Genomic DNA, 17,099 nt, shown 5'->3' with positions numbered 1-17,099 from the left:
CTTATATTTTAATCTTTTACTCTATTCAATTGATAATAGTCTCATATTTCTTTCTTTATGGTTGTACAAATTACATTAAGAAGCTATATCTTTTCATTTCAGTGTGAAATGATTTTAAGCACAGTTACAGTTCTTGTTACTGACTAGTGCTACAGCAATACTTCATAGTTACTGATTGCAGTTTGTTTTTTGCTAATTACATCCTTTGTAATAGAGCAAGACTTCTTTGTGTCAGCCACTTTTCGGTATTGCAGGCAATATTCAGAAGGCTTTCTTTTTCCTTTTTCTCCCTTTTAAATATAAGTGATAATAGAAAAAAATCAAATGGCACATAACTATTTTCCTTTTTTTCAGTTACATTTATTCAAATATATTCCTTTACTTTTCTAGATAACTTGATATTATCTTTTTTGTTTGCACATATTTTTTTAAAGCTATTGAATCCCTAGAATTTTGTCTTAAATATATCTGAATGCATGCCACAAGTTTTAATCTGTCTATTGTTCATGAATAATATGTTAGTCCTTGCATTCCAACATAAAATATTTCTATTTGATTGTCCCTTATGTTTTTCCAATAATCACTTTCCTTCTATCGTGTTAAAATATGAATCTATATTTTTCATCGATTTTCTGTGTAATTTTTATGATGTGGTAGACCAAATATAACTAGTAAAGACATTAGCTCTTTATTTCATTGTTGTTTCCTCTTTTTCATAATCTTCTGTCTTCTGAGTTTTGCTAAACACACTAATTGCCTTTAACCTTGAACTGAGTGTAAATGTTTGTTAAAATTTTCTCGAGATGAAAAGAATAGCTGCTCTCTCATTTTCCTCCATGATTTAACCAATGCAGCTAAAATTTCATAGAGTTAGATAAAGAAAACGAATTAGAGGTTCATTTGTACATTAAAAAATACATGTTATTATATTTCATATATTTGCACATAGTAAAATTACATAGAAATTTTTACTTCTCTATCAAAAGGAATAGAACATAAAAGACAATTTAAAGACAAATTTAATTCTCTTATTGTACTTCCACAATGTTTCTGTAACTTCTAATTCATAAAAAGACAAGTTAAACTTAAAATTTGACTTACCTTATACAGGATATATTGAGATTTCTTTTTTTGTTATAGCATATAGTAGAATATATGGACTACCTACGTTAAGAGTGATGATGATCATTTCAGAATATTATTCAATTATTAAAGGGGTATAGAAAACCAAAGTTTTCTGCAGAAGGATTCAAATAAAAGGTGAAATGTGAGTTTTATTTATTTTTTAAATATTTCCCATTTTTCTCTTACTACACAGCTCAGTATTCAGATACTAAAGAACATTGATGTATCTCTAGCATCCTTTCCAGTTTGGTGAAATTTTCAGAGAGTTTTTCTAAATGTTTAGCTGGAAGTGTTATATCAAAGATCAAAATCTAGGAAGAAATACAGTGTTTAAGCACAGAAATTTAACATATCCCGTGATTCTAACTAAGCTAAAGTTTTATCTTTTGGCTCAATAAAGACACAAGGGAACCTATTGAAATTAGCAAACCAAAAAGATAGGTAAAATATTTCCCTAGAGACTGGCATTTAGAGAATACTCTTTATGTGCAAAAATAAATAAATAAAATCCACTCAGTTTTTTTTTTTTAAACATGGGAAAAATGCAACAAAAACATCAATTGTTTTATAGTCCTAAGGCAATATGGGAAAGCCTACTGGTCTAGGTTTCTTCAATAAGAAACTTTCTTTTCCATTACTAAAATAATAATAATAACAATAACAGGTCCATAGCAGACTTTAATATTGCAAATAGATTCAATCTTTAAAGGAGAGTTTTCATTGTATACTGGACTATTGTCTAAGTTTTTTAAGTGTTTCTTTTCGAAATATGGGGGGAAAAAAACAATGGTGGCACATTTAGTTTGTAACATGAGGGCCTATTAAGGAGAACTTAAATATCTGAAACACTTGGACTGTGTTGATATAAAAGAGTATGCTCAGGGGCTGGCCCGGTGGCGCAAGCAGTTAGGTGCGCACGTTTCGCTGCGGTGGCCCGGGGTTCGCCGGTTCGGATCCCGGGGGCGCACCGACGCACCGCTTGTTAGGCCATGCTGTGGTGGCGTCCCATATAAAGTGGAGGAGGATGGGAATGGATGTTAGCCCAGGGCCAGTCTTCCTCAGCAAAAAAGAGGAGGATTGGCATTGGATGTTAGCTCAGGGCTGGTCCTCCTCACAAAAAAAAAAAAAAAAAAAAAGAGTATGCTCAAAATGAGTAAAAGGGATTGGTTACACATATTATATCAGAGATCAAGCTCTAAAATATTATTTAACAAGTCCACTATGACTTTGTCACGACCCCAAAACAAGTCATCAAAAGCAAATCAAAAAAGATTTGTTATTGGTGTTTAAATATGAAGGAAAGTTGCTTACTGCCATCCATTGTTAAGGAAGCTCCAGGTCTACTCGAGCAGTTCACAGGGTTGAATGGCAGCCCAAACACTTGCTCTTACACAAGAAACACAACGTCAGATCAACTCCTTAAAAAAAAACCAATGCTTTCTCAACTGATTTGTCTTTGAAATTTGTTAAAAATCAGTTTGCTATATTGGTGTTGTCTATTTCTGGACTCTGTTCTACTGATCTATTTATCTATTTTAGGACAATGCTACACTGCATTGATTACTGTAGCTTTACAGTAAATATTTAAATGAGGTAGTGTTAGTCCTCCAACATGGTTCTTTTCTAAAGCTGTTTTGGTGATTCTAGGAGATTCTTTGTATTTCTATATGAATCTAAGAATCAGCTTGTCAGTTTCCACACACACACACACCCACACGCACAAAGCACATTCAGGGGTTTTGAGTGAGATTGCCTTGAATATAGATCATTGCCAGGATAATTGGCATCTGAAAAATATTGAATCTGATAGCTGAACATTACATCTGATCCACGAACACATTTTATCTCTTCATTTTACTGTAGGTCTTCTTAATTTCTCTCAACAAGGTTGTGTAGTTTTCAGTATAAATGTCTTGCAAATTTTTGTCAGACTGATCCTTAAGTATTTCAAGTTTATATAATTGATAGTTGCAGTTTTAAAAAAACTATAATTTCCAATTTTTAATTTATAGTATACAGAAATAAGATTAACTTCTGCATTGATTTTGTATTCTGCAAATTTTCTAAACTCACTTACTAATTATAGTAACATTTTTGTAGCTTTCTTTGGATTTTTCCACTTTGACCATCATGTTACCTGTGGATAAAGGCAATTTATTTCTAATTTTTTAATCTGGATGCCTTTTATTTTCCTAGACTTGTTGCACTGGCTAGAACATCCAGTTGAATGTTGAGTAAAAGTGAGAAGACTGAACATTCTTATTTTTTTTCCTGGTCTTGGGGAGAAAGCATTCAGTTTTTTACCCTAACTATATTCTTAGCTGTAGGTTAATGTCAGATGCCCTTCATCAAGCTGAGGAGTTCCCTTCTATGTCTAGTTTGCTCAGAGTTTTTCTCAGCAAAGGATATTGAATTTTATCAAGTTATTAATCTGTGTATGTTTAGATGATTTTCTTTTGTTAACATAGTTGATTACATCAATTTTTTTCTAATATTAAACCAACAATGCACTCCTGAGACAAACCTCCCTCAGTTGTGATGTATTATCATTTATCTATCGTTGGATACAATTTGATACAGTTTTAAATAATTTCTGTATCTGTATTCATGAAGATTATTTTCCGTACTTTTATTTTCTTTTAATGTCTTCATCTGTTTTTGGTACCATGGTAATGCCAGCTAAAGAATGAACTGGGAATTTTTCTTCCTATTCAAATTTTTCGAAGAATGTATGTAAAGTGATATTTTTAAAAATTTTTGGTAGAATTCACCAAATCTGGACCTAAATTTTTTTTCTGTGAGAAAGTTGTTAACTACAAATCAGTTAACAAATATAGGGCTATTCAGCTTATATATTTCTTCTCGAGTGATCTTTGACAATTGGTGTTTTTTAAGGGTTTTGTCCATTTCATATAATTGTCTATTTTTTGACATAAAGTTTTCATAATATATTCTTATAATTCTTTTAAAATGTGTACCATATGTAATGATGTCATCTTTCACAGTTCTAAAATCAGTAATTTATGGGTTCATATTTTCCCCTGATCATTCTAAATAGAGACATATCAATTATATTTATCTTCTAAAGAGTGATCTTTTGTCCTCATTGTTTTTGCTGTTGTTTTACGCCTCATAGAGCTCTGCTTGGATGATTCAGTGGATATAGGACAGTCTTTTCAGCAAATAATGCAAAATCAATTGAATATCTGTATGTGATAAAATGAACTTTAATCTGTGCCTTAAACTACATGAAAGGTAAATCAAAATGGCTCATGGACATAAATGTAAAACTTAAAACTATAGAACATCTAGAAGAAAACATAAGAGAATTCTTTATGAACTTGCATTAGGCATACATACATTAGATATAACATCAAAAGGATGATCCATTCTAAAAAATTATTAGTGAAATTTCAACAACATTAAAATTTTTCTGCTTTTGAAAGACACTGTTATTATAATTAAAGACAAATTATGAACCAGGAGAATACATTTGCAAATTTTGTATTTAATAAAAGGACATGAATCTGTAATATATAAAGAATATATATATTATATATAAAGAATGCTCAAAACTCAATAATAAGAAAGTGATCCACCAAGATGGTGAAATAAGAATTCCTAGCCCTCACTCCTTCACAAAAAAAAGATTTAATAACAATATAAGTAAAAAAAAAATGCCTTTATGAGAAATCCAGAAATCAGTTAAGAAGTTGCACTACCCCCAGACAACCACAAAATTGAGATCAACCACAGTGAAATGGGTAAGAAGAACAATATCATCATATCCATATTGGCCCCTCCCTCAAGCTGACACAGACCAGTACAAAGAGATTACAACTCTTCCCTGGAGGGGGAATGGGGCGCAGGGGACAGTGAAGTTGACATTGAACATCCTTAGCTTTTCAGTATGTCTGTGTGTCCCCTGATAGGCTGGCATCTGTCTTACCTCACATGGAGCACTGGAAGAACTGGCATAATGCAGACCCCTGAGGAAGCTAGAGGAATGGGTACCTTCCCATGGCCAGCATATATAATCCTCAGACTAAATAAAAGAGAAATTTCATTTCTTAAAAGTATAAAACCATGAATCTTGAAAGTACCTAATCAGAGCTCTTATTGAACCTTCTGGGATTGATTAAAAATAGCCACAAATTCTTTGCAACAACTTGCATCAAGAAGTGGAGTTTATTGTCCCACTCCTTGAATCTGTGTTGGCCTTGTGACTTGCTTTGACTAATATAATGTGGCAGAAGTAACACTATGAATGTTCTAAGAATAGGCCTTAAAATGCCACTGCCTTGTGAACAAGTCCAAGTTAGCCTCCAGAAGATGAGATGTGTTGAGGGATCTCAGCCATCCCAGCCTGCCCAAATGAAGACCAAACATGTGAATGAGCCAAGCTGACACCATGTGGAGCAGAGACAAGCTTACCAAGTGATTCCAGCTCAAATTATCAACCCACAAAATCATGAGCAAATAAATGGTTGTTGTTATAATGAGCTCATTTGTTACACAGAAAAAGCTAACTGATATATCTTCCTAATCCCAGTTATCCAATAAACATCTTCTTGCTGTCTCATAATTTAAGTGTTTCTAGAAGAAATGTTATCAGGGACAATACACTTTTATCTGTAAGTCACAAAGAATTTACTAATTCAATAATATTTGCACTACCATGTCATCCGATGTGTGCTAGGACAATAAGATGCCACATGTCTAGATTCATAAGACTTTCTACTACAACCTAGCCACCACCCAATTATGAAACATGCATATGTTACCTAATATTGAAGTAGATAAACATTAATGAAGTATGTTAAGCTTTTCCACACATAGGTACAAAATATCATGCCAATTGACCCCAATGAGCTATGTCATAATGCACGGCCTGGAGGTTAATATTCACTTCCTATGGCCATAGCTTAAAGAAGACACAGATCTGAGGCCTCTTCTCTAGGAGGGAGGGAGGAGTGGAGCATGGTTCCTGCATCGTGACCTTTAAGTATACTTCCCAAAGGGCTAATTTCTGCCCTGCTGAAGAAACCTACATAGCCTGGACACCTGGGGAAGCTGCAGCTGGCATGATTCTGCAAGATTAGAAAAAGGACACAAATGAGACTTCTCCCACAGAAAAGATAAGGAAGAGTAGAACATGTCCCCAACACACTGGCCTTTCAATGAGTTGCCTAAACAAAGAAATAGAAAAGATGAAGAAAAACAAAATAGAAATTCTACAGCTGAATAATTCACACTGAACTGAAAAATTCACCAGATTCAATAGCATATCTGATTAAGCAGAAGAAAGAATTAGTGAACTCAAAGACAAGTCACTTGAAATTATCCTGTCAGAAAAGTAAAAAGAAAAGTATTGAAAAGGAGTGAAGAAAGCCTGAGGGACTTATGGGACATCGTCAAGCAAGCCAACATGCACATAATGAGAATCCCAGAAGGATAAGAGAGAGAGAGGGTAGAAAGCTTTTTGAAAGCAATAATAGCTGAAAACTTCCCAAATCTGGGGAGGGAAATGGATATCTCAATTAATAAAGCTCAAAGGACCCCAAAAAAGATGAATCCTAAGTAGAATTTACTGAAACATTATAATCAAATTGTCAAAAGTCAAGCACAAAGAAAGAATTTTGAAAGTAGTAAGAAAAAAGTGACTCATCACATGTGAAGGAGCCCCCATAAAACCAGCAGTTGATTTCTCTAAAGAAACCTTACAGGCCAGAAGGCAATGGTTTGGTATATTCAGGGCACTGAAGGAAAAAAAATCCTGCTAATCAAGAATACCTGGCAAAACTGTCCATCAGAAGTGAATGAGAAATAGAAACTTCCCAAACAAACAAAAGCTGAGAAAGTTCATCATCACTAGACATGACTCACAAGAAATGCTAACGGGAGTTCTTCAAGTGGAAGTGAAAAGACACTACACAGCAACACAAAAGCGTATGAATATATAAAACTCACTGTTCAAGGTAAACCTATAGACCAATACAGAATACTATAATAATGTAATGGTGATGTATAAAACAGTTTTAACTCTAGCACAAAAGCTAAAAGACAAAGGTATTAAAAATAAATATAAATAAAATTGGTTAATGAATACACAATATAAAAATATGTAAAATATGACATCAATAACACAAAGTGTGGATGGGGGGAGATAAAAGTTTGGAATTTTGGATGTAATTGAAGTTAAGCTGTTATCAACTTAAAATAGACTGTTATAATTGTAAGATATTTTATGTAAGCCTCATGTTAACCAGAAAGAAAACACCTATAGTAGATACAAAAAAGAAAAAGAGAAGGGTATCATAGCAAATGACTACAAAAAATCAACAAATCACAAGGGAAGACATCAAGAGAAAGAAAGAGGGATATAAGAGCCACAAAGCTCACAGAAAGCTATTAACAAAATGCAATACTAAGCCTTTACCTATCAACAATTCTTTTAAAGGTAAATAGATTAAACTTGTCATTCAAGACACATAGTGTGGCTAAGTGGATTGAAAAACAAGATCCAACTGTATACTATCTCAAGAAACTCACTTTAGAGGCCAGCCTGGTGGTGTAGTGGTTAAGTTTGTGCACTCCGCTTTGGCGGCCCGGGGTTTGTGGGTTCAGATCCCAGGTGCAGATCTACACACCAGTCATCAAGCCATGCTGTGGCAGCATCCCACATACAAAATAGAGGAAGATTGGCACAGATATTAGCTCAGGGACCATCTTCCTCAAGCAAAAAGAGGAAGATTGGCAATGGATGTTAGCTCAGGGATAATCTTCTTCACCAAAAAAAAAAGAACAGAAAGAAAGAAACTCACTTTGGAATTGAAACACACACAGACTGAAAGTGAAGGTGTGGAAAAAGATAATCTATGCGAATGTAACCAAAAGAGAGCAAGGATGGCTATACTTATAGCAGGCAAAATAGACTAAGTAAAAAACTGTCAAAAGAAACAAAAAATGTCAATTATGTAATGTTAAAAGGTACAATTTATCAGGAAGATATACCAATTATAAAAACAAATGCACTCAACATCAGAGCACCCAAATATATAATGAAAATATTGACAGATCTGAAGAAAGAAATAGACAGCAAACCAATAACAGTAGGAGAATATAATACCCCACTTTTAATAATGGATAGAATATCCAGACAGAAAATCTATAAGGAAAAAGGAGATTTGAACAAAACTATGGACCAAATGGACCTAACAGACACATATAGAACATTCTACCCAACAGCAACAGAATACACATATTCTCAAGCACACACAGAACATTCTCCAAGGGAGATCACGTTAGATCACAAAACAGGATGAAACAAATTTAAGAAGATTAATCACACCAAATATGTTTTCCAGGCACAAGGGAATGAAACTAGAAATCAATAAGAGAAGGAAAAATTCACAAATATATGGAAATTAATCAACACTCAATCATTGTGTCAATGAAGAAATCAAAACAGAATTTAGAAGACATCATGAGACAAGTGGAAACAAAAGCACAACACACAAAACTTATGAAATGCAACAAAAGCAGTACTAAGAGGGAAGTTTATAGTGATAAACATCTTTATTAAAAAAGAAGAAAGATCTCAAATAAACCACCTAACTTTATACCTAAAGAAATTAGAAATAAAAGAACAAACTAGGCCCAAAGTTAACAGAAGGAGGAAATGACAAAATAGAGAATAGAAAAACAATAGAAATATCAAGGAAATTGAGCTGGATTTTTTAAAAGATAAACAAAATTGACAAACCTTTGCTTGACTAAGAAAAAAATGGAGAAGACGCAAGTAAATAAAGTCAGAAACAAGACATTGCAACTGCTGCCATAGAAATAAAAAAGGATTATAAGAGACTATTAAGAACAATCATATCCCAACAAACTGGATAACCTAGGAGAAATGGATAAAATCCTAGAAACAAACAACCTACCAAGACTGAGTCAGGAAGTAATAGAAAATTTGAGCAGAACAATAACAAAAAGGGAGATTGAATCAGTTATAAAAACCTCCCAACAAATAAAAGCCCAGGACCAGATGGTTTCATTGGTGAAGTCTACCAAAAATTTAAAGAAGAATGAATGCCAATTCTTCTCAAAATCTTCCAAAAATTTAAGAGGAAATAGTTCCAACTCATTTGATGAGGCCAGCATTACCCTGATACAAAAGCCAAACAAAGTCACTACAAAAAAAGAATACTAAGGCCAATATTCATGATGAGCACAGACATGAAAATGCCTGACAAAATAGTAGTAAACCAAACTCAACAGTTCGTTAAAAGGAACAATTCTCCCTATAATTGATTGTGGGATCTGAAACCTACAAATCTGGAAACTATGAATTTATGGCACCTCGCTCCCTGGAAATGTCATGTAACCTATGTAATTGTTAGAGTATAAAATGAAGATGCTTCATAGTCAAAAAAAACTTCCTTTTACATAAAAGCATGTAAAATTTAGCATTTGATAAAGTTGACATTTCAAGTAAGTGGGAAGAGAATTTTTTTTTATAGGTGGTGAAGACATAATTGGTTATGTGAAAAAAAAAAAGTAATATCCCTTCAGGTACTTAATTATCTTGCCTGAGTGTTCTCTCCCCCCATTCTGATTCAAATGGCATCCTTCACCTCGTTTGAAGCAGGACAATCTAAGTATTTGCAATACTCTCCTGTGTGACGGATCTTATTCTGTCATTTGAGTTGTTCTGACATAGGTCACAGTGCCCCAGGCTTTTCATTGTACTGTTCACTAGTCACACTTACCCAGCCATTCACCAGTCCCCATTTTAATAATGGAGCTCAGCCAGTCACACTTGGCTATATTTGGATGAAGTGTAATAAACCTGAACATGTATCTAATGAAGCTGACTCTTAGAATACATTAAGTTTTCTTGATTAAGAAGACCATGTATGTTCCAAACATTCAGAAGAAATGCTCTGAGCTAGGTGGGGTTAGTGTGTTTTTGGTTGCATGCAGGATAGATATATCACGTTAGGTGGAATTATGACCTTGTGATTGGCTTTATTTACAGATTAAGTGTGATTTAAGGAGCTGTTTATGAGTGCCAAGTTGACAAGGGCTAGACTTGTGATGGTTAATGTTATGTATCAACTTGTCTAGGGCACAAGATATGCAAATTATACTTTATTTCTGTGAGGGTTTTTCCAGATGAGATTAGCATTTGAATCTGTGCCTGGGTAACAGATTGTCCTCCCTGGTGTGTCTGAGCATCTCCAATCCCTTCAAGGCCTAAACAGAACAAAAAGGCGGAGGAAGGAGGGATTTGCTCTCTCCTCCTCACTGTATGAGCTAGGACATGGTCATCACCTGCCCTCACTGGGACTTACACCATTGGTCCTCTGGTTCTCAGAACTACATCACTGGCTTTCCTGGGCCTCCAGCTTGCATGGCAGATTGTGGGATTTCCCAGCCTCCATTATCAAGTGAGCCAATTCTTCATAATAAATCTGATATTTGTTCTGGTTCTCTGGAGAACTCTGACTCATACAGGCTTATACATATTTTGGGTAGTGATATTTTGTTATGGATTGTCTCTGTTTATGAAATATCCCATTTTATCAATACTAATGCCTCTTTCAGTAAAGTCTAGTATATCTGCCATTAGTCTAACTAGAACTTATTTTCTATAGTTAATATTTCCATGCTATATAATTTTCCATTTTGTGTCCTTATATTAAAAACCTGCCAACCTAATCAGCATAAAATGTTATAATCCAAATTGAAAATACTAGCTTTTAAAAGTGTTTAGTTCAGGTAAATTAAGTATAATTACTAATATCTACCATATTATTACTTTTCCTCTATTTGATTGACCTGTTTTTGTTCCTTGTATTCCTTTCATATACCTTTATTTAGGATAATAAACTATTTTCACTTTATTATTCCATTTTACCTCTATTGATTTCTTTGTTATAGTGAATTAATTATTCTTTCAGACATTACCCTAGAGATGACAGCATGCTTACTTACCTTAATTAGTTTAACACTTTTTTGATGATGGAAGCCTAGACTGTTTTAACTTAATTTAGCTCCTCTTATCTTTTGTGTTATTGTTGTTGTGAATTCCAATCCTACATATCATTCAAATGCTTCCTGAAGGTATTACTGTCTATCTATGCAATTATTATTGTCAATATTCATTTAGTTTATCCAGTTATTTCCATTGACCTTCCTGCATCTCTGTGCTGCCTTCTAACTGATACTTTTCTTTAATGACAGGACTGTTGACAACACATTTTTAGCTACACATCTTTATTTTACTTTATTTTGTTACAAATATTTTACTTGAATATTGAAATCTAGATTTGTGGTTATTTTACTTCAAGACATTCACCGTATCACTCCGTTTTCTGTTGAAAAGTCAGCTGTCAATTTTATCATTGCTCTAGGTTAGGACTTTTCTGACTATGGTTTCTGTGTATGTTGGGTTAAGATAAATTTTACTGTGAGATTTTTGGGTGTGGTGTTGAATGATGTTTTTAGAGCTTATTACGTATATTTCCAAATATATTTAATAAGTTTTGAAAATTCTTAAACTTTATCTCTTCAACTAAAGTTTTTGGCCCATTTTCTCTCACTTCTGTTTCCTAGGACTGATATTTCATATTTGTTTAATTTCTTTACTATGTCCCATACTATATACTATGTGGCATAGTAAAGAATCTGTGTTCCCATGCACTTTTTGTAAAAAGAATCCTCGATATTTCTCCTAACCAATTTTCCAGTACATGATTCCCTGTTCTTCTGCTTCCAATTATTGGATAAGTATTTTTGAACTCTCAATGCCATTTATTTTAAATCATTAATTTCTAGCTTTAATGAAAATGTTCTAGTTGATTTACAGACTGTGCTAAATATACAGAGATCTTCTTAAGTCGTTTTCTATTTCTGTTAGTTTCATGATTTTTAGTCATTCAAACCTCCCTCTGGTACGTTTGTGAAATTTTTTATTGTATACTCAAAACTGTATGCAAATGTTAAAGGTTCTTGATGAGGATTTATTCCTACAAATAGTAATTAAATTACTCGGGCACACAAGTAAAAGCAGACACCATTGGCCAAAACAAGGAATGAGATTATTAAAGTCTGTGTTCTATGCTTTTTGAGAAATGGTGAATTCATCGTGCTTATTCTTAGGGAAGATGATTTCAGTGGTCTCAATTAAAAGCCGAGGTATTTACCCAGGCTCTTCCACTGTGGCCAATCATAAATGTCAATGTTTTGTCTTCGGAGACTAGGAGACAGCAGGAATTTCTTCTTATATTGTTCATCAGTTAACTGCTGCTTTTTACTGTGGTCTCAGGCTTCCATTGCTCACTGCTTAAGATTTATCCAATGTGTTTAGGGAAAAAACACTGAAAAATGTCAGGCTCATTGATCTCCAATTCCCTTTTATTCAAGATCTTTTCTATCCAAGAAAAATCCTATTTGCATTGATAGATGTGGATTCCAATTTATTTCTCCCCAGGCCCATGAAAGAGAAGAAAACATTCGTCCACCATTTTCTGCTTGAAATTTACCATGCAACACATAAGAAACAAGAAGAGGCTCTAAGAGAAAAGTTGTGGAGAATATGATTACTCTTAGTAAATATTCTTCTCTCCAAGACCATGGCTTCTCAAACCCTAGCTGCTATTTTTGCTCTCTAATGGCATCAAGTAGTTTTCATTGATGTTTTGAGGTGCAGGTTATTTTTCAAGCAACTCTTTTACTGGAAATTTACTCAGTTTATGCTAATGTAAATATCTTGTATTATCATTATGTTATTTTCAAAAGTAAAAAGACAAACCAAAAAAACAAGCATTGGGGGGCCAGCCCGGTGGCATAGCAGTTGGGTTCATGCGTTACGCTTTGGTGGCCCGGGATTCACAGGTTTGGATCCCGGCATGGACCTGCGCACTGCTTGTAAAGCCGTGCTGTGGCGATGTCCCGTATAAAGTAGAGAAAGATGGGCATGGATGTTAGCCCAGGGCCAATCTTCCTCAGCAAAAATGAGGAGGATTGGCAATAGACGTTGGATTGATTTGTATTTCATTAGCTTTCTCACTGATTTCCTTTTTCTATTACAGGAGCTAATCTAGGATAGTATATTGCATTTACTCAGGAATTCTCATGAGTCTATTCTGGTCTTTGATTATTTCTCAATCTTTTATTGTTCATGTACTAGTCAGTTTGGAGGAGTATTTGTCAAGCATTTTTAAGTGTTCTTCAATTTGGATTTGTCTCTCTTTTTTTTTAAGGAAAAGATTAGGGTTATGTATTTAGGGGAAGAATACAAGAATGTTGAGTGTCTTCTCATCACATCATATCAGAATAAATGATTATATCAACATGACTTATAACTGTTAATATTTTCCTTGATAAGTTGGTTAAGGTAAAGTTTCCCAGTGAAAAAAATGCTAATTTTTTCTGTCTATAATTTCTTCATGGAAGCAAGTCACTAAGGTAGCCCAGATCTACAGAGTGGAGGGATATAATTAAGCTCCATTTTCTGGAATAAGGAATATCTACATATATTTTCTGGAATTCTTCCACAAGGAAGATTTCTTCACTAACATTTATTTTTATCACCATGGACTCATGTCCATAATTTTTAATTCATCTTTGAGACTTCTCTCTAATAGTATATTTAAAAGAGTATTTCCTAATTTGAAAATATTTGAGTAATTTTAAAACCTTTACTTTATTTGCCCAAAATAACAAATAAGAGTCTTTCAGTCACAAGTATTTTATTTAAACTCTGGAAGATTAATTTGATAAATGAAGAAAAGTAAGACTGTGACCATAATCAGATGGAGAATTACATATTCAATTGAATTTGTTTTAGGAAAATTAATTCAAAACTGCTAAATGTATGTGCAAATCCACTGGTAAGTTAGAATGATCTTTGTAGGGTAGATGCCACTGAGTTACTCAAAATGTTACCAGATACATACCCAGGTTCTTTACCAGCCACACAAGAGGGCCCAAATAAAACTAGAAGGCCAGGCTTATGGCAAGGAAAGAGTTTTTATTTTGGGCGACGTCAGCCAGGAGACAAGAGCTCTCAAATTTGTCCCATCTCCCCAAAAGATGGGAAGCAAGGGGTTTTAAAGGTTGTGAGAGAGAGCATGTGCTGGGGTTTTAGGTAAGGGAGGGGGAGCATGTGGATGTGCTGGCTGGCACCTTCCCACCAGCTTGCATTTGGCATTGGAGACTGAATTTCTTTCCCTTGACTGTCTGAACTTTTCTGGTTTGTTTTCATCTTCAGCCTGCATTTGGCCTTGTGAGGCTGAATCTTGACGTCTGGACCTTGATTTCCTGGGAGAGACAACTCACTCATATACTGAGGGACAGAAAGACCTTGTTAGTTTTAAACAACAGTTGATTATGCTGAATATGCACAGCTGCAGTTAGCAAAGCTTATCTCAAAGTTTTTGCTGTCTTCTTCTAGCCCAGGGAAGATTTTGTAACGTCTTCTTGCTCGGTTTCAAAAAGTCAATGTATTAAGGATGATGTTGCCCAGAGAATTGACTAACTCTGCCTTGAAAAGACAGACAATGTTCTGAAGAGAAGTGATATTTAATTGGATACTTAGAGGGCTCAGGACAGCTTATGAATTTTGAGACAAGAAGATATTAGAAAGCAGAAGAGTATAGGAGCTTTAGGCAAGGATGATTGCAAACAGAGTGAAAGTGATAACTATCGATACTCTTCTAGTCTTCATTTGGAGCGCTCAATATGTAAGGAAATAAATGAGCTCTACCAGACAACTCAGCAATGTATGAAGACTAAGCCTAAGATAAATGTTTAAAAGACATGAAGATCTTCAATTGGAGTAATGAAAACTAAGCCTGTCTGAGTTTACATTTTCACTATTCTTTTTAGCTTTGTACCTTTCAAAATGATCTTAGCCTCACTGAGCTATATTTTGCTCCTATGTATAATGCTAATAATAATTATTATATCATACTGTTGTTTCCATAATTACATGAGTTGTATAAAACACCTACCAGTGCCTGTAATTTATTGAATAGTCAATAAAATATAGGTCCTGTTTTAATATCACATTTATTTTCTAGCAGACCTCACTAGAGCAGAAAAAGTGAGAAGCTTTCAGGGTGAAAAATTTTAGCATTTCAGGTGGAAGCTTTCTCAAGAAATAAGTTGTACCTATATTTAAAAAGTTGTGTTACTGGGCCTGGCCCTGTGGCTTAGCTGTTAAGTGCGCACACTCTGCTACTGGCAGCCCGGGTTCGGATCCTGGGCTCGCACCAATGCACCGCTTCTCCGGCCATGCTGAGGCCACAGCCCACATACAGCAACTAGAAGGATGTGCAACTATGACATACAACTATCTACTGGGGCTTTGGGGGAAAGAAAAAGGAGGATTGGCAATAGACGTTAGCTCAGAGCCGGTCTTCCTCAGCAAGAAGAGGAGGATTAGCATGGATGCTAGCTCAGGGCTGATCTTCCTCACAAAAAAAAAAAAATAAGTTGTGTTACTTACTAGAGACCCAATTTAAACAAAAACGAAGCCACAAAACAGTAGTAGTAAACCACCTGGGGATTCAGGATTCAGAGGCCAATGGTAGCAGTACTAATGGATACAATATGAGGAGACACGTCATAGTCAAACTGAAATAACAGAGAAGACAGATGATGTAACTTTAATCTGCCTGGGGGTGGGAATGGGGAAGTCTTAGTTTAGAAGTGCTAGATCCTTACTAAGAGTTAAAGAACATCCTTTATGGTAAATAAAGAGTAGATGACAGATATTTAAAAATATATAAGTAAAGCATTACAGAATAGCTCAATGATAACTTAATGGTTAAGCTTCGACAGTATGTTTTAAGCAAATTCATCCTGGTTGGCAAATAACAGAATCAAAATTAATCAGAATATTGAGAGAGCCTTAGCTTTTATTTTTATTAGATGGTCTCAAAATGTTATATATATTTTTTTTATTTTCTTTGCTCTTAAAATTTCTAAAAGTAAGATAATGCTTCAAGATTATTAGGTCTACTTTCTCAAAATGGATAAAAAATTATATGTAAATTATCAAGGAATAAATATAGTAATTTGTTTAAATAACCATTTGTCCTGAAATCATATTCATGACCAAAATATCTTTTAAGATCTAGTTCTTTCTACACATTCTACATAAACCTATATAATAGTCTAGTCAATTACGTAGTTTACGTAGTTTTCTTCCTGCCTATCTTTTATTTGTTCTTTCAGATAGTATTTTTCAAATATTCTTCCTTATAAATAACTAGTCTGTATAGAATGTACCTTAAAACAACAGCAATTTTTTTAATAACCAAGCATTTTCAAAGATGAGTATCAACGCTATAGCTAATCTCTGCTACAATTTCCTCCTAATTAATTTAAATACAATGTGCATCAATAAATTGGTAGTATTTAAATAATATAAGTGAATATTAGTTTTAAGTAGGTTCTGTCACAAATGAAGGATAGTAATAAACATTGCATCACAAGCTACATTAAATATAATTCCAAATAAAATAATATTTTATAGTCTTGATTAACTAGAATTGAAAGACAAATGAGACAGATTAAATACTTAGCTCAATTTATTTCATATATCCAGAGGAAAAGGAAGAGAGATGAGAAAAAAGTCTCTATTAAAGAATATAAAGAAAATTAACCCTTTTTAACACCTTTTTTTGTTGCCTTGTTTTGTAATTTTTTTTATTGAGGTGATATTGGCTTATAACACTGTGTAATTTCAGGTGTACATTATTATATATCAGTTTCTGTACAGGCTGCAACATGTTCACCACCAACAGTCTGGTTTTTATCCATCATCACACAAATGTGCCCTTTTACACTTTCGCCCTCCCCCCTCTTCCCCTCTGGTAACCACTAATTTGTTCTCCTTATCCATGTGTTTGTTTATTTGCCACGTATGAGTGAAATTATATGGTGTCTGTCTTTCTCTG

The sequence above is a fragment of the Ceratotherium simum genome, chromosome 17 (genome assembly GCF_057802395.1).
Source record: "Ceratotherium simum simum isolate JZ-2026a chromosome 17, ASM5780239v1, whole genome shotgun sequence".
Classification (NCBI taxonomy): Eukaryota; Metazoa; Chordata; class Mammalia; order Perissodactyla; family Rhinocerotidae; genus Ceratotherium; species Ceratotherium simum.
The sequence above is the reverse complement of the archived record's forward strand: the minus strand, read 5'-3'. Positions refer to the sequence as shown.